General features: G+C 39.1%; 1 protein-coding gene across 2 annotated transcripts in view; it reads right to left on the reverse strand.

Annotated features, from left to right (window-relative positions):
* The window catches only part of TPRG1 (tumor protein p63 regulated 1), a 358,974-nt gene that overhangs the window by 206,025 nt on the left and 134,297 nt on the right, over window positions 1-18,652 (reverse strand). The gene's annotated exons all lie outside the window — the stretch shown is intronic.

Below are 18,652 nucleotides of genomic sequence, written 5' to 3' on the forward strand. Positions count from 1 at the left end.
GGCAGGCATAGTCACAACAAACTCAGGCCTGGGACCTGAGACTCTGAGTTGTAGTCAGTGTACTTTTGAATGGGTCAAGATAGAAATTAACAGCTGGCTAAATGGTGGCTTCCAGGATGGAAAAGCTTCTCTTAATTTCCCCTGTGTGGTACCATGGCAGCATTGCGTTCTCCTTCAGCTATGCTCACAATGAGAGACTAGTGGCACAAGCAAAGGAATTAGCCTCTAACTATAAACTCAGTGTCACAGCTTTAAAAGCCAATATAGAATTAGCATAAGAGTCAGTTGTGTGGAGTCTTAACTAGGACAACCTTTGAGATCTCAGATCTTCCTTACTCACTCTACATTTGCATTTTGGCTTTATCTGCAAAATGGGGAATTCACTTCCTGACTGTGAACATCCTTATAAAGTTTAAATGAGAAAACATTGTCAGTAAGTTCTTGATACTATAAAGCTCTGCTCTACTTGTGAAAAGCATTATTATTACGTTGTTAGACTCCTACTTATAAGGTCTTATTTTTTTCAACATGGTGATTTCATAGTCTCCTATGAAAGAGACCCCTTAATTCTAAATGAAAGAATTTGAAGAGAATTTTTTGCTATAGATTTTCCCCATGCTCATTGTAGACTATCTGGAAATCCAGAAACATATTTTTTTTTTAAATCAACTATCTCATTACCCAGCTATCACCACATGTTTTCACTAGGTCCAAATTATTATAATTTTGCCTTTTTTATGAGTTTTTCCCCTAGGTCATTAAATATATATAGTATATAGTTTGTAATATATATATTGCATGCCTTTCCATCAGAACGCATCATAATATATTTAAATGACAATTATTTTTTAACATTTAAGTAGTTTATTAGTGATTTTCTTAACATAAATTTAAAGACTGAATGTAGCCCAGCTTGGAATTTCTCTGAGCCATCCTATAAATAGGGTGACCATATGTTCTCTGGTCCAAAACAGGGCATTTTCTTGGAGTAGAAAGTCATACTATTGATAATTATGGTGTGACAAAAAGTGTAAATCTGAACTGTTTTGGGCAAAGTAGGACATATGGCCATGCTAAGTACAGTCATAAAGAATTTTAGAAATATCACTGTCCACAGGCAACATTACATAAGGTCAAAAAAATGCACACTCTAGAATCAGGGCATTTGAGTCCAAAATCGAGATCTACCATTGTTAGCAAAAATAACCAAATGGTGCTGAACTTCAGTTTCTTCATTTTAAAATAAAAGCTATTACCTACATCTCAGATTTACCTGCATTTGAGTAAGAATGTAAATGAAGGTCTATTGCAGCTGAAATAAACTTGACAGTTCAGAAGGTTTTTTTTTTTAATGGTATTAATGCAATGAAGCTGGGTTCTCTTCACGTCAGCATTCTTCATGGGGTGTCCTAAACAATTCACATTCTGCCTGAATATGCAAATGATTCCTCCAACAAGATATAGGATAATAAACCACTGACCCACACAAGGAGAATCTACGTTCGCCCTTAGATGGATCTCATTACACTCCACATAAAAGGACAATTAGAGTTCTCTTTAAAGCTGTCCTTTAGCTTTATTAGTTACTAGTTGAAGTAATAGTTTACACTTTAGAAATCCTTTGACCATGTGAGTTCTTTATCTTCTGATGATATCTGGGTCACTGGGATTATACCTATATGGCCTTTTCTAGTCCTTTGTTAAGAAAGAAAGCACAAAGAACATGAGTTTAACTTTTCCAAGTATCCATACTATATTTGTTATTGTTGTTCAGTTGCTCAGTTATGTCCAGCTCTTTGCAATTCCATGGACTGCAGCACTCCAGGCTTCCCTGTCCTTCACCATCTTCCAGAATTTGCTCAGACTCCTGTCTATTGAGTCAGTGATGCCATCCAACCATCTCATCCTCTGTCATCCCCTTCTCTTCCTGCCTTCAATCTTTCCCAGCATCAGGGTCTTTTCCAGTGACTCGGCTGTTCGCATCAGGTGGCCAGAGTATTTGAGCTTCAGCTTCAGCATCAGTCTTTCTAATGTATATTCAAGGTTGATATCCTTTACTAATGATTGGTTTGATCTCCTTGCTGTCCAAGGGACTCTCAAAAGTCTTCTTCAATACCACAGTTCAAAAGCATCAAATTTTGGCTCTCAGCCTTCTTTATGGTCCAACTTTCACATCCATACATGACTACTGGAAAAACCACATAGCTTTGACTATACAAACCTTTGTCAGCAAAGCAGTATCTCTGCTTTTTAATACATTGTCTAAGTTTGTCATAGCTTTATATAATTTCCAAATTCCTAATGAGGAACAATGCCTGAATTCATTGAAGCCTCATAGTTTTCTTCTGGCAGGAAAGGAACTCTGGGTCCCAAAAGCAGTCAAATGGTTGTCTTTTAGTTGGGTTCTTTTCTCTGTGGATTAGGAGAGACTATGGTGCTTTCGACTTAGCAGTAGCAGCAGCAGCAGGATGGTGCTTATAGTTGGGCTTCCCAAGTGGCTCAGTGGTAAAAAATCCACCTGCCAATGCCGGAGATGCAGGAGATGCGGGTGTGATCCCTGGGTCAGGAAAATACCTTGGAGGCAGAAATGGCAACCCCTTCCAGTATTCTTACCTGGGAAATCCCATGGACAGAGGAGCCTAGCAGGTTACAGTCCAGAGAGTTGCAGAGTCAGACACGACTGAGCATGCACCTACCGCCATGGTGCTTAAAGTCTATGAACTAAGGCATCCAAGATCTGGACATACATCATCATCACAGAGCTGATCTTTGCAGTGATGGCTTGATTACTGCATTGTGGATACACCTGTCCTTGCCATAAGCATCAAAGTATCATTTATTTGTTCCATGTTCAATTCAAAAGTTTCATTATCACTTTCATAAAGAGTACCTTAAGTATTCATCTTTATCAGCCTCCTTCAGGTATATGTACATTTTTCTTTTCTTCACAGTGCCTCACACAATACTTTGTACAGAAATAAGTGTTTGATCAATACTGGTGAAATGAGCAATTAATTTTCATCTCCTCTCCATCGCACACTTGAAACAACCACACTGCCCCTGCTGTTTAGTCGCTAAGTTGTGTCCAATTCTTATGACCCCACACACTATAGTCCTCTCGGCTCCTCTGTCTGTTTGATTTCCCAGACAAGAATCCTGAGGTGGGTTGCCATTTCCTCCTCCAGAGGATCTTCTGGACCCAGGGATTGAACCAGCATCTCCTGCTTGGTAGGTGTGTTCTTTACCACTGAGCCACATTGGAAGCCCTGAAACAACCGTACCTTTACAGTAACCCAAACTCTTTTACTTTCTCCTTCACCTGTGCCTTAGTGACAGGAGCAATAAACTCAGAGTTACAACAACGGAGTTTAGATGAGAGTGAAGCTACAACTCTTTCCTACAGAAGAATTTCAATTAATAAATGTAGGAGGAATTAAAAAAACAGAAAATGGCCAGAATACCACAATAATCGTGCAGGCAGGCAAGATCAACCAACAGATGCTAAAATTAGTTGGTGAGGGTTTGAATAGAAACACGGTATTTATATCTTCTCATTTACAGTGGAGAAACCCAGCAGGTGCCATAGTTAGCAAGTGATCAAGGTTAATGCTTCCAATAGTACCTATCAATGTAATCTGAATCTGACACGCCTTGAGAAAAGTACATCACCTCTGCAGTATTCTTCCCAAGTATGGCTTCAGTATAATAACAAGAAAACAACAGACAAGCCAGAACTGAAGGCTAGTCTACAAAATAACTCAACAGTACTCTTCAAAAGTGTTGAGATCATGAAAGACAGGGAAGAACTGTGAGGGGCTATTCCAGGGGGCAGGAGACGAGGGAGACGTGGCAACAACAATCATGTGGGAGTCAGAAGTGGATCCTGGGCAGGCACAAGGGCATTCATGGCAAAGCTGGTGAAATCTGAATAAAGTCTGCACTTCAGGGAATAGTACTGCACCAAGGTTCATGGCTTAATATTGATTATTGGTGTATGGTTATACAAGGCATTAATTAGGGGGAGTTGGGTGAAATGCTTATAGGAATTCTCTATAGTATGTTTGCAACTTTTTGCAGCTGAAATCATCCCAAAATAAAACTTTAAAAAAATAACTGAACTTGAGTGCTAACACTGCTACCATCCTTGGCATGTCCTTGGGTAAGTCACCTAATCTCTGGGACCCTCACATTTCACCATCTCTAAAGTTAGAAGAACAGCCCTCATATTTTGTTAATGTGAGTTCAAAAAAGAGATAAGGGAACTAAGAGCACTTTCACAGTTACAAACTTCTTTTAAAAAGTATTTTTATTATCATTTACCACCAACACCAACACCAACACCTCCCCTCCCTTAGACTTTTTCTGCCTCATCCAGCTAGGGTTTCTAGAACAATGCAGGATGCCCAGTTACATTTGAATTTTAGATAAATAACAGATTTTTGTATAAGTATATACCATGTGATAATTGAGATACACTTAAAAACCACGTGTTTATTTATCTGGAATTCAAATTTAATTTGGTATCCTATGTTTTCACTTACTAACTCTAGCAATCCTACCTACACCCAACTTCCATACTCTGTCCCTTTCTTTAAAACAGCTCTTCCTTCCTTCAGTCTGTCTTTCTACAATGCCAGTGCTCTTGGCTCTGAGCAAGGATTCCACCTGTACACTATGGCAGTCCATGCTCCAGGAGAAACCTATGAAGGTTAGTCAATAATGAGATTCTGACTCTGGCAAAGCAAGCTCATGGGGAATGTACACTCAGAGGAATCTCCTCTCTCTGACTTGCAATTGTGAACATTTTTAACTCATTAAGGTATTTTTATGATCCACCCTTCACAACAACCCAGTGATAGTCCGATGCACATTTTTAAGCCACAGGGAAAAATTGGAAACACCAATAGCCCAGATGAAAGACTACCTCTCGGGACTTGTGGTGTGGTTTTGGGGAGGGAATGAGAAAAGGACAGCATTTGAACATAAACCTTGCACATACACCAGCTCACCATATGGGGAAGCATGACTGCTCTTTCTTCACTGAGAAACTGAGGCTGAGGGAAGATGGGGAACTCATTTGCTCTCAAACTCGTAAGGAAATGACTGTCTTTTTGTTTTAGGCCTTCCATTGTGTTCACTTCTCTTTCCTCTTCCATTGCATCTGATCATCAAGGTTCTGCTCAAGGGCCACCTCTTTTTATGAGTACTCACCCCTGATTCTCCAAAGCAGGTTTGATTGTTTTTTTTTAATCTGCACATTACACTGAAAAGAATTAAGACCTTTATCTGAAGTATAGGCACATACGTCCACATTTGATCTCCTTTTTTGGCTTTGAGGGTCAAGATAGTGTCATGTTCATGTCAAGATTCCCTGCAGTGACTCCATGCAAAGGTAAGGCTTTCTAAAGTGGGGGTTGAGAGGCCAAGTCCTGTTCAGATTAACCAGAAACTTGGCCCATTGGTAACAGGGTTACTTCTACAGCTACAGTTTTAACATCAGTAAATAGCGGCTGTTTATTCACATATATAATCGCCTACACAGTTTCTAAGATTCTTCCAGTTTGACTCACTGAGCTCCAGGACCTTGACGTCTGACAGAGCAGGCATCTAAGTAATGCTCTTGCGCTGTAAAACACCTTCCTGGCTACTGATAACAACTTCCCATATCACAATCTTTCCTGCTGGCTGAGACTCCCACATTCCTTCTCCCAAACTTGGAGGCATATCAGAAACATTAAAAGCAAGGGTCATCTTTCGAGGATGTCCCAGGCTCCAAGGACACTACTAGTGAACAGTAACAGGTTTTCCATGAATCAGCAACCTGAAATCTCAGGGTATCTTTTCCCCCAGATCAGCTTTAGGAAAGATGTTTGCTGCCTCAAAGGGAAGATGTAGTTTAATTCTAACCAACAGTACTCACAAACTTTATGTTTATATGTTGCTTACAGGATATTACTGCTGGATGTAGTAAAGTAATACATTTTGTCTTTTAGGGTTTTATTGTTGTTGTTCAGTTGCTAAGTTATGCCCAACTCTTCGCAACCCATAGAGTTCAGCATGCCATGCTTCCCTGTCCTTCACCATCTCCCAGAATTTGCTCAAACTCATGTCCTTTGTGTCAGTGATGCCATCCAACCATCTCATTCTCTGTCACCCTCTTCTCCCCCTGCCCTCAGTCTTTCTCAGCATCAGGGTCTTTTCCCATGAGTAGGCTGTTTGCATCAAGTGGTCAAAGTATTAGAGCTTCAGCTTCAGCATCATTCCTTCCAATGAATATTCATGGTTGATCTCCTTTAGAATTGACTGGTTTGATCTCCAAGGGACTCTCAAGAATCTTCTCCAGCACCACAATTCGAAGGCATCAATTATTCGGTGCTCAACCTTCTTTATGGTTCAACTATCACATCTGTATGTGACTACTGGAAAAACCATAGCTTGGCCTATACAGACTTTTATTGGCAAACTGATGTCTTTGCTTTTTAATATGCTGTCTAGGTTTGCCATAGCTTTCCTTCCAAGGAGCAAGCATCTTTTAGTTTCATGGCTTCAGTCACCATCCACAGTAATTTTGGAGCCAAATGGAACCCATGCGAGAAAGAGCTATTCTTTCCTCACAGTGTTAGGGAGACATCAAATAAGACACAACTAGCAACTTCACTTTCACTTTTCACTTTCATGCATTGGAGAAGGAAATGGCAACCCACTCTAGTGTTCTTGCCTGGAGAATCCCAGGGACGGGGGAGCCTGGTGGGCTGCCGTCTCTGGGGTCTCACAGAGTCGGACACGACTGAAGCAACTTCGCAGCAGCAGCAACTACTTATAAAGTGAACATCACCAGCTAGGTACCAAGCCTTCGCATGTATCATTGAATCCAAATACCCTTGTAACTTTGGTATTACAGTCCCCATTTGAATGATGAGGAAGCCCATGCTCAGTAAGTTTAAGCAAATTGTACAAAGTCATACCTCTAGGAAATGATTGGACTGGGATTCAGACACATTGCTGTCCCACAAATACTTTTAACTACACACTCCCCACTTCTTACATGAAAATGCTTTAAAATCACACATATGAAAGAATTTTCACTTAATACTAACAACACACTAGGGGATATAAAGGCAGATATTTTAATCTCTACTTTATAAATAAATAGAGATCAGACCTATTTTTGTACAGCTAGTAAACTGCAAAATTAGGAACCAAACTCATTGCCTGGTTCCACAATCAGATTCCATCAACTAAAGAAAGAGGCATACAGCTCCCTAGGCTATACAGTCAGACTTTGTCGTTTATCTATTCTATATATAATAGCTTGCATCTGTGTATAACTGAATTGCCTTGCAGAAACTAACATAACATTATAGATCAACTGTACTTTAATGAAAATTTTTAATGTAAAAAATGAATAAAAGGTCTTGCAAGAAAGAAAGGCATAACCTTCAAGCGCTGTCTGAAAGTAAAATGGTACATATTTTTTAATACTAGAAGAAGGTCATGCTACCTTACAAGACTATGGCTCCCCCTTCCGTGTGTCTTCTGAGTCAAATTGACTTATTTCATCTAGAACAAGAAATTTTCCCAATGTCAGCACCTCATAGTCCAGAATGGGTTTTTCTGTCTCATGTATCATTCCCCCAAACCTAAATTGCCAGCAAAGTCCTGCTCCCAGAAATTTTATTATCTATAATGATGCTCTAAACTAAGGGAAAGAGCCGAGCTCTGTTCCAGGCATCAGCCGTGCTCATCATGCTGGCAGGGAGGAATCCACCTTTGTCAGGAAAGTTAATCTGATATGAGACAATAAAGATGAACACAACGAGGGGTATGTTCCCGCAGAAGCACTTTGCTGATCATGAAAGACACTTTAAAAATAAAACAAAACAGAACAGCAACAAAAAAAACAAACCAGAGGCTCCATTTTCTGGGCAGACAATGAAATCTCTCCCTGAAGAAAATGTAAGCGTCTGCCGTGAAGAATCCTACAAAAGAAAAGGGTGGTCTTCTCAGAGATCTGAGGTCCTGGAGCTCCAAGAATCCTAATGTGGGGCTGGAAGGTGCTGCTTCCTTTGTGCCTTGTGATTAAGAAGACACACGAATAGGGAGATCGAAGAAAGATTAAGTGGGAGAGAAGCTGCTTAAAGGAAGCTGTAGCTGTTCATTTTGTTGCCAACCCACCTCCCCCACCTCTGTGGGCCTCAAAAAGCAGGAGAAGGGAGAAGGTGGGAATTAACCAACTATAAACAAACAATGCTGGAGAAGATCATATAGTCTGGCAGGCCCAGGCCTCAACGAATAATAAGCACTTTCATTTATGTAACACTTTACAGTTCACAGTACACTTCCAGTTAGGTTATTTCTTTTGATCCTCAAAAAGAATAAGGGAAGTCAGCTGGGATTAGAATCCTCATTTCCTATGAGAAAAAACTGAAACCCAAAGAAGGAAAGAAACTTGGCCAAGGTTATACAACTAGTTTGTAGCAGAATAAGAATTTGAACCACTTTCTCTGACTCTAGAATACAGGTTCCCCCCCTCCCACCCCACATGCAGCATTGTTATCATAAAGTAAAAGCTGAAAACAGGAATACCCATTGTTTGAGAACAAGCACACTTCTGTATATAGTTGCATAGAAATCAGTTAAATGAATAATGGTAATGGCAATCTACCTTTGCCATCTAAGATTAGAAAACAGAGAGCAGAAGCAAGCATTTAGTACAGGCAGGTACCTAAAAGATCACCTACTAAAATGAATCAGAGTGAATCATTTAGGATCTCATTGCTAGAGCTACTGTTGCTTTGGTAGAAAGTTTATTTAACTTTCAAGCTAACAAACTAAATGTCACGATTTCCTTAACACGGGTCTTCTATACAAAGATTGGTCTAGTCACTGCCACTGTTCACCCGTTCAACAAATATTTATCTTGCTCTGAGCCAGTTGCTGACCTTCCCAAATTGAACGTAAAAATATTTCAGTAGGTAGGTTCCATGGAAGAAGAACTAAAAGGATCATTATTTTTAGCTCTGATTGCTGCTACTGCTGCTAAGTCACTTCAGTCGTGTCCGACTCTGTGAGACCCCAGAGATGGCAGCCCACTAGGCTCCCCCATCCCTGGGATTCTCCAGGCAGTAGGTAGGTTCCAGGGAAGAAGAACTAAAAGGATCATTATTTTTAGCTCTGACTACAAAATAACAAATATTTAAGATAAATATTTTCCTCTCTGTGAAATGAGAAGGACCTTGCCTCTTGTTACCAGGAGTTAATAAAGACAGCTTATTATATTGTTTGCCTGTATTTTGTATAAAGTCTTTTGCTCTAAGAAACTCAAAAGAAATGTGCATTTATGAAGCAAGTAAAGGAGGAAATCTTCAGCTGAGGGGAGGAGGTGGCTGGGGTTACACATGAGTAATCCAAGCCCGCCTGGTCTTTGTCTCCAGCCTTCTGCCAGAGCCCACTTAGGGAACTGCTGCTTTATTCCCTGTACAAAAACAAGCTCTCATCCTACTCTGAGCTCCCAGTGCACATTGAACCTGCCTCTCATCTAAGCTCCTGAGTCTTATTGTCAAAAGAATTTTCCTGCCTGATCCCCTCCCCTACCGCACTAGACTGAGCACGGCTTGAGGACAGGCCTCATGTTTTATTTAGCATCCCTACTCCAGAGCCTTCCCCCTACTGTCTCTGACATTCTGAAATTGACTAATGTGTTCTGAATAACTGTATGAGTTAGCAAGTGAGAAAATGAACAAAAAGTATCTTTAAGAAGGAGGCAATATTCTTGAAAACTCTGATCAGAACAAATACAATGAAATAAAGATAATATTCTGTGGCATCTAACGCATCTTGAAACCTAAACCATCATAGGTTAACATCTCTATTTTGTAAATGGAGGAGACACCAGCCTCAAGGGTCCTGCCAAGACCAGCAGGTCAGGGTCTGGATGAGAGGGAACCAGAAGAATATTTCCCAGGAACATTTTCAGTCCTTAAGGAGCATGGCTGCTATCAAGTTAATCAGTCAAACCCTCCTGATTACCAGAGGTCAAGAGCACAGGCAGCAAAGCATTTCTCTGCTGGCTTAGGCCAAGGAAAGGCTTGATAGAGTGCCAGAAAATTCAATGAATGTTTTACCTTACAAATGCTGAGGAGACAACATGTTCCTTTTAGCATTAATTGCTTAATTCAAAAGAAGCCATTTAGAATCTGAGTCTGGTCTTTTTCCTTGATGAGCAATTTCAGGCTGCCTATCCAAGCTTTTGTTTGTTGGGAGGAGAGAGGAAGAGAAAGCATTTTGTGAAGGCATTTTAATTTTCATATTTAATGAAACAGATTGGGTACCAGGTTCCTTTGGTTTTATTTTTCTGTTCCCTGAATACCTTCTTGTGTATTACATATTCTGCTGGAGCTTCCTGCAAGAGCTTTTCGACATTTCACGAGTTAAGGCTGTCAAATGTTACCCACGGAATCAAATATATTTCTTGTGCCAATATTCGGTTGTTATTATTATTGTAACAGACCTATCATAAATCTCAAAGCTGAAGAGAAAGGGAACATGTACTGATGTTTCCCCATATTCTCTTGAGCACATAAAATTATATAACTCTCTGAAGTCCGCTTTTTACTGCTGCATCTAAAAGGCTTTGCATTCTTCAAAGAATAAATTTTTTGAAGAGGTTATTTCTTCTTATTAAAAGAGAATCAATCAATCAATCAGATATTTCATTTGTTTTAGTTAATTAACAAAAACATAGAGAAAAATGCCACTGGATTGAAGTCAGGAGTCAAGCTCACTCATTTGAGCTGTTATTTATTATAGTGCTCTCTCTCTTTCTCCTTGATAAAACAAGGGCAAAGGCTTTGTCTGTTTCATTCATAATTAGAACAAAACAAGAACAGTGTCTGGACCACAATAGGAGTTCAATCAATATTTGTGGAATAAATGAATAAGATAATTCAGTGATTTGATTTGGTTTTTCTCAACTTCCTCGTTTGTGAGAATACCAAAAGGATTAAAATAATGTCGGTGTTTTCCAGCTTGTGTAGTTATTGTAAGGATCAAAAGAGCTAAATGATGGCTTTGTGAAACTGTTGAGTTATGCACATAATTAAAGAAGCAGCATTATTAGTAATAATAGTGGGTCTGCACCTAATCAGCTTCTGTGACCTTGGCCAAAACATTCCAGTTGTCTATGCTTTCATTTCCTCATCTACAAACAGGCAGGATTGGACTCAATGATCCCTAAATTTCTTTCCAGCTCAATCAAGTTCTTTAAACCAGTCAACAAATACTTATCTTGTACCCACTCTATGCAAAATACTTGTCTAGGAAAAAAAGAAAAAACACCACAGAGTAATAGAGATTTCAAAGAAAAATGAAAATACTAACTTTTCTAAAATACTTCTTCCTGGTTAGTTGTTTGAAATATAAAAGCAGCTATTGAGGGAAGAGCATGGGAAGATGTGAAAAGAAGATTTCACAAGAAAGAAGTCATTTGGGGAAATCAAAAATTGAGTTAGCTGCTGGTATGTATCTTGTGGAGATCATTCTGACCTTCCAAATGGCTTGTGCAACAAACTTGGATTTGACATTTGGTGTTGGCTTTTACCATCTACCTAATGATAAATATCTTTAAAAAGAGTAAGAGTATGCTGCATAAAAATGTTCAGAAAAATGTAGATTTGGGGGGAGGGGAAGCCAAGGAAAAGGCAGCATCAAATGTGCTATTGTGATTTAAACAAGCTACTTCCTTGGACTGTGTGGATAACTCAAGGCCATTCCAGGCACAGAAAGGATAAGCATCTTCACAGCTCTCAGGGAAATTCATTGAATCAAAGAGTCAGAAATCTCCTCCAAAATTCAGCTGAGCTGTAAAGGAAACAACCCATCAACAAATGGAGGTGTTACATAGATAAGATTCTATAGTAAATTAAACATTTAAGACCACAAGTATATATACAAAATACCCTCAAGGATATTTATAAGATTAATCATATTAAGCTAAATATTCCTCTAATATAACATGTCCAAAATTAATTTCATACTTTTAATCCTCAAGCCTACTCATCTAAATTCACCATTTTATCTATACAAACTGAAAAACACAAAAGCTTTTCTTGATTTCTGCTCCCTTAGCTTGTATGCCCAATGATTTATCAAGCTTTATTTTTATAAATGATCCTCACAAAACCCAAAGAAGGGCGCAAAATGACCTCTAAGTGGAGAAGTGTATTTGTTGGAACACTCCAGGTTACGCCTCAATAACAAATAACCCCTGGAATATCGGTAGCTTAACACAGCAAACATTTACGTCTTGCTCATGTTAGAGTTTGATGTAGGCTGGCTCTACTCAGTGGTTCTCCTAAGCCATGATTCAAGGATTCAGTTGCTTTAGCTTTTTAGCATGTTGTAGAAAGGGAGACAATATATGAAGTATTTTCACAGGCCAGGCTCAGAAGTGACTTACATCTCTTCTGCTCACATTCTATTGACTAAAACTCAGTCATACAATCTTCATTTAATCCTTAATCCTAATCAGTCACTCAATTCTAATCCAACCTTAGGGAGGCTGAGAGATGTAACCTTAAGTTGTGTGGTAAACTCAGTCACAGAGACTGATAGCAAAATTATGTTATTATATTATCATATAAAAGAGATTTTCCAGTCACTAAGATTCACAAACATTCAGGGTTCTCTACCTGCTGACAAAATCCACTCCTAATTAAACTCTCCCAAAAATCCTTGTGATTTCATCACATAAGAAAATTAAAATGTCTTTCCTGTCACCTCATTCTGAGATAAAAGATTTCTGTGCATACAATTCTGTGCCACTCAATAATTTACCTTTAGCATTCCCTCAAGTGTTACCCTTTCTACATTGCAGAATAAAATATGAACAGTTCAGTTCAGTTCAGTTGCTCAGTTGTGTTCAACTCTTTGCAACTCCATGGACTGTAGCATGCCAATCTTCCCTGTCCATCACCAACTCCCAGGACTTGACCAAACTCAGTCCATCGAGTCAGTGATGCCATCCAAGCATCTTATCCTGTGTGGTCCCCTTTTCCTACTACACTCAATCTTTCCCAGAATCAGGGTCTTTTCCAGTGAATCAGTTCTTCGCATCAGGTGGCCAGAGCTTAAGCATCAGCATCAGTCCTTCCAATGAATATTCAGGACTGATTTCCTTTAGGATGGACTGGTTGGATCCCCTTGCAGTCCAAGGGACTCTCAAGAGTCTTCTCCAACACCACAGTTCAAAAGCATCAGTTCTTCAGTGCTCAGCTTTCTTTATAGTCCAACTCTCACATCCATACATGACCACAGGAAAAACCATAGCCTTGACTAAACGGACCTTTGTGGACAAAGTAATGTCTCTGCTTTTTAATATGCTATCTAGGTTGGTCATAGCTTTTCTTCCAAGGAGCAAGCATCCTTTAATTTCATAGCTGCAGTCACCATCTGCAGTGATCTTGGAGCCCAAGAAAATTAAGTCTGTCACTGTTTCCACTGTTTCCCCATCTATTTGCCATGAAGTGATGGGACCGGATGCCATGATCTTCATTTTTTGAATGTTGAATTTTAAGCCAGCTTTTTTACTCTCTTATTTCACTTTTATCAAGAAGCTCTTTAGTTCCTCTTCGCTTTCTGCCATAAGGGTGGTGTCATCTGCATATCTGAGGTTATTGATATTTCTCCCGGCAATCTTGATTCCAGTTTGAGCTTCATCCAGTCCAGCATTCCACACGATGTACTCTGCATATAAGTTAAATAAGCAGGGTGACAATATACAGCATTGCCATACTCCCTTCTCTATTTGGAACCAATCTGTTGTTCCATGCCTGGTTCTAATTGTTGCTTCTTGACCTGCATTCAGCTTTCTCAGGAGGCAGGTAAGGTGGTCTGGTATTCCCATCTCTTGAAGAATTTTCCACAGTTTGTTGTGATCCACACAGTCAAAGTCTTTGGCATAGTCAATAAAGCAGAAGTAGATGTCTTTCTGGAACTCTCTTGCTTTTTCAATGATCCATTGGACATGGGCAGTTTCATCTCTGGTTCTTCTGCTTTTCTTAAATCTACTTGAACATCTGGAAATTCTTAGTTCATGTACTGCTTGAAGCCTGTTGAAGTACTGTTGAAGGCTGACAGTCACCGTTACTATCATTACCCCTCCATAGCTTGGCCTCAAGCTATAAAACCAAAAATGCGAACATATGTGACTATATGTCATAGCATCTTTCTCTTATGACTCTAACTAAATGGCGAACTCTTGAAGACAAGAACTAGTTTGTGTTTCAGTGCATTTCTCAATACTTCATTCACTGTCTTATTATGTGTAGTAGGATTCTTGAATACGTGCTTTAGACAGTATACCCTATGAACTCATGCTGAATTGGGCATAGATATCACCTTCAGCAGAATTTTATATCTGAACCTATAATAGAATTTTGTATCTTCAAATCTGTCCTATGTCTCCATGTTGATTCAAATCTTATCTTAAAGTCTCTATTTCCAATCTGTCTCCTATTTCATATAGTTGTTTAGGAATATCGATGACAAAGAGTTTATAGACCATAAAGTAAAATGCATGACTATTGGCAAATTCTCATCCCTGTGTTTTATTATTCACCTCTGGAAGTAGAGCATAGCAAACCTGTCATAGCAAATCACCAGGTGGTATATAACTCAAATTGGATATGTTTTATTGTCTCACTTATAGTAGGGGAAAATATTTTAACCACTTTACACTTTACAAGCTTTATTACAGGCCATCTAAGGCAGACTAGCCATTCTCCTTGAGGGAAGATACAAGAAGACTCTTGGGGGTAATTCAGCTCCCACCTCCATGAGAGCTACCATCAATCAACCAAGCTGCTCCTTTGTGTATCCTCTGGAACCAAGGTGGGCAGTTTAACTTTTGCCTATAAAATACTGAAATGGGTAAGAAGAGGAATTCATGTTATACTGTAGACCAAGCATCCTCTTGTTATTTTAAATTATTCCCTTTAGCATCATTTAATACATATAGAGACAGTGAAATCAAATGTCAAAGTAAAGATTGCTTTCAAAAAAATTCAAGTTGAAAATATTCCAGATTTGAACAATAAGAATTTCAATCTATTATCAAATTCTCATAGAGAAATCAAGGTTCCAAAATTAATATCCTTTATTATTTTAAGTTTTGTGCGAAGAGACAAAATCTTCACTACTGCTTTTTCATTTCAGCCAGAGGGTCGGTTGGCTCAGAACCCTGGACAGAGCCTGAGTTCTTCTATCATCCTCAACCTGGACTCTCTACTTCCTTAAACGCCTACCAAATTAAATTAATCTCATCAAGACTTTCTCAGGGCCCACAAGTTTAAAATACCAGAAAGTTAATAGATACAAATGTTATCACAATGTCTGCTCCACATTCTCAAAATCTAAAAACCACAAGCAAGTTCCTAGTCCCAAGAACAAAGCTTTCAATCCGAATGATGCCCTAAATCTCACGGTACAGAACACTGAGACATGTAGCTGCTGCCAAGGCACAAACAGGTAACCAGGATCTCCTGAGCAGAGGAAAGACAGAACATGGCATCCACACCTTTTAGCCTTACCAGTCTCTTTGTTCAGAGTCTCGCTGAACAAACCTTGGATCTTATACTTGGTCAGAATAAAAGTCATAAAACTAAGAATAAGAGAACTTCTCTGGTGGTCCAGTGGTTAAGACTCCGCACTCCCAGTGCAGAGGCCTGGGTTCTATCCCTACTTAGGGAACCAGATCCCGCATGCCGCAACTAAGTGTTTGCATGCCACAACTAAAGATCTTGCATGCTGCAACTAAGACCTGGCACAGTCAAATAAATAAATAATTTTTTAAAAAAGAATAAGATATTTACCTTAATTGCCTACAGGGACAATGCATTTGTGCATACTCTCAACTTTTCTTTAGAGACTGCCTTTCTTGCTTTTTCATCAAAGTTTAGAAATTTTCAATGGTAGCAGCCCCAGGCATCAGTCATTGAGTTTATTTGTTTGTTTGTTTTCTTCAATCCAACATACTAAACCTCTAAAAATATCCACCTTTACCTTGAACTTACCTGGTTTGTCAGCACTGGGGGGAGAGCTGACAGAGCCTCCACTCTCTATTTTTAGCAAGCATTCTAAGCACAGTGGCTTTGGCCAACGCCTCTGGCGATAACTGCACGTCCCATATTTTGCAGTAAGCACCTTTGCTATAGACATTTTGGCCACAGACATTTCACTGCATAATTAATTGGTCTTAAGGCGGTTTTGCTGTGAAAGATAAAATAATTGGTTGACAGTTTTTGGTTTGACAGTTTGGTTTTAGCTGGTTGAAATGTGTTAGCATTTCTTCCAGTTAGTAACTTTACTGATGGCTTTACTGAACTGATAGATGATGATGATTTAGACCAAGAGTTGATTGCTTGCTTTGAAACACACTACATCAGAAGAGAGAGGCTCAGGCTCTCAAATGCTCGGAGTTGAACCCATATTTCCCATAGAACTCCAGAATGTCTGTCAACAAACATGTGACAAGATGCCAAGAACAAACAATGGAATACACAGTTCAGTTACAAACATGCATCCTAGTATTTAGAACTGATTTCGCTCTTAATGAAAGAAGAAATTTTAGCGAAAAAGAAAACGTGCGATACCACAACAGGAAATAAATCAATAAGCCAAAACAAAAAAAATGTTTAAACACTATGAACAAAAGACTTGAAAGACAAATGCCCACAAGATGAAATTATTTATTTGTATGATATTGCCGTGAAAACTATACACGTTGAATCTATTCAAATATTATGTGTTTTGCAATGGAATCGTGTATATTTTGTTATTCATATTTCATGTTCCATTATATTCCTTTGAATTTCCTCTTTTATTTTTCATGATTTTCTCTTTTACAGCAAATTAGTTATGCAGCAAAAATGCTTGCAGCAAAGATGCTTATGGAGAAAGTACAAGAACCCAAACATTGATATTTGAGGTGTGTTACAGCAGATATCATCACTTACCCTTACCAACATAGGGACCCCATCATAGAGAAAGTTATGAAGTCATGAGTTCTGAGTTTTTGAACTGCACTTATTTTCAACCAAATCTGGTCTGTCCATATCTCCCAGCATTACATGGTCACATTTTGAACATGCTGTTCCATCAGATTATTATTTACATCAAGCCTGGACACCATCTCAATTGACTTGGTATTTTTTTCCTTTAATATGACTCTATGTCTGGCACAGTTGAAATGCCCTTTGAGGTCTCACAGTTTCTCACTTGCCTCCCAGATACTCGACTCTGGCCCAAGGAGAGCGCGAGATGCCACTGCCATCTCCAATAACTCCTCATCTGTTAGCATGGCCTCCACTCTGCCTGCTGTGTCCAGAACTAGGACAGGTCTGGCAGCCAGGCCACAGGTTCCTTCTACTACTTGCAAACTTGGATGCAGTGCAAATCCATGGGGTATGGAACCTGGCTTCCCCAAGGATGAAGTACAAGAAGGTGTCTCTGTAATGAGAAGTTTGAGTGACAGGTGGTTGTAAGGAACTGATTAATTCCTCTCCCCTCCTCCTTCTAGAGGTGACCCATGTGATTGAACAACCACTGGTGATTATTTATGAAAATGTGGACAGCTTAGTCACTCCCACCTTATATTTGCTTACCTCTTTTCCTCTTTTTCCTCATTCTCTCTGCCTGAGATTGGACCTCCCAGTGAAGTATTTGTATTAAACTTTGCCTCAAGGAAAGGAAGCAAGACTGTTTGAACTGGAAAAAGAGAGATTTCTTTAAGGGAAAGTTTGAGATCTTGGAGAACAGTCAAACTGATATGAAAGAGAAAGTGGATCCAGCCAACTCTAACTTCTCTTTGAGAAGTATATTTTCAGCACTATTTTTATTAAATTGTGTTTAAAATATGTAAAACATAAAATTTACCATCTTAAGTGTACAACTCAGTAGTGTTAAGTACATTCACGTTGTTGTACAACCGATCTCAGAACTCTTTCCATTTTGTAACACTGAAACGCTGCACTCACTCTCCATTCCTCCCTTCCCCCAGCCTCTGGCAACCACTATTCTACTTTGTCTCTATGGATTTGAAAGGAAGCGACTTAGCAGCAGCAGCAGGTAGCTCATATAAATGGAATCACAAAGTATTTGTCTTTTTGTGACAGGCTTATTTCACTTAGCAAATGTCCTCAAGGTTCATGCACATTGTAGCATGTTTCAAAATCTTTGCTTCTCTTTACGGGTGAATAATAGTCTATTCTATGAATATACCAGATATTGTTTATTCATTTACCTGTCAAAAGACACTTGGGATGCTTCCCCTCTTTGGCCATTATGATTAATGTTTCTATGATCATGGGTGTACAAATGTCTCTTTAAATCTTACTTTCACTTCTTTTGGGTACATACTTAGAAGTAGAATTGTGGTATCATATGTTAATTCTATATTTAATTTTCTGAGGAACTTTCATACCATTTTATACTGTTACCAACAATGTGCACAAGGGTTTCAGCTTCTCCACATCCTGGCCTAAACTTGATATCTCTGTATTTCTGTGTTTATTTATTCTATAGTAGCCATCCTAACAGGTGTGAGGTGGAATCTCAATGCAGTTTTTGTTTGCATTTCCCTGACAGGGATTTTTAA

This window comes from Ovis canadensis, chromosome 1, assembly GCF_042477335.2.
Source record: "Ovis canadensis isolate MfBH-ARS-UI-01 breed Bighorn chromosome 1, ARS-UI_OviCan_v2, whole genome shotgun sequence".
Taxonomy (NCBI): Eukaryota; Metazoa; Chordata; class Mammalia; order Artiodactyla; family Bovidae; genus Ovis; species Ovis canadensis.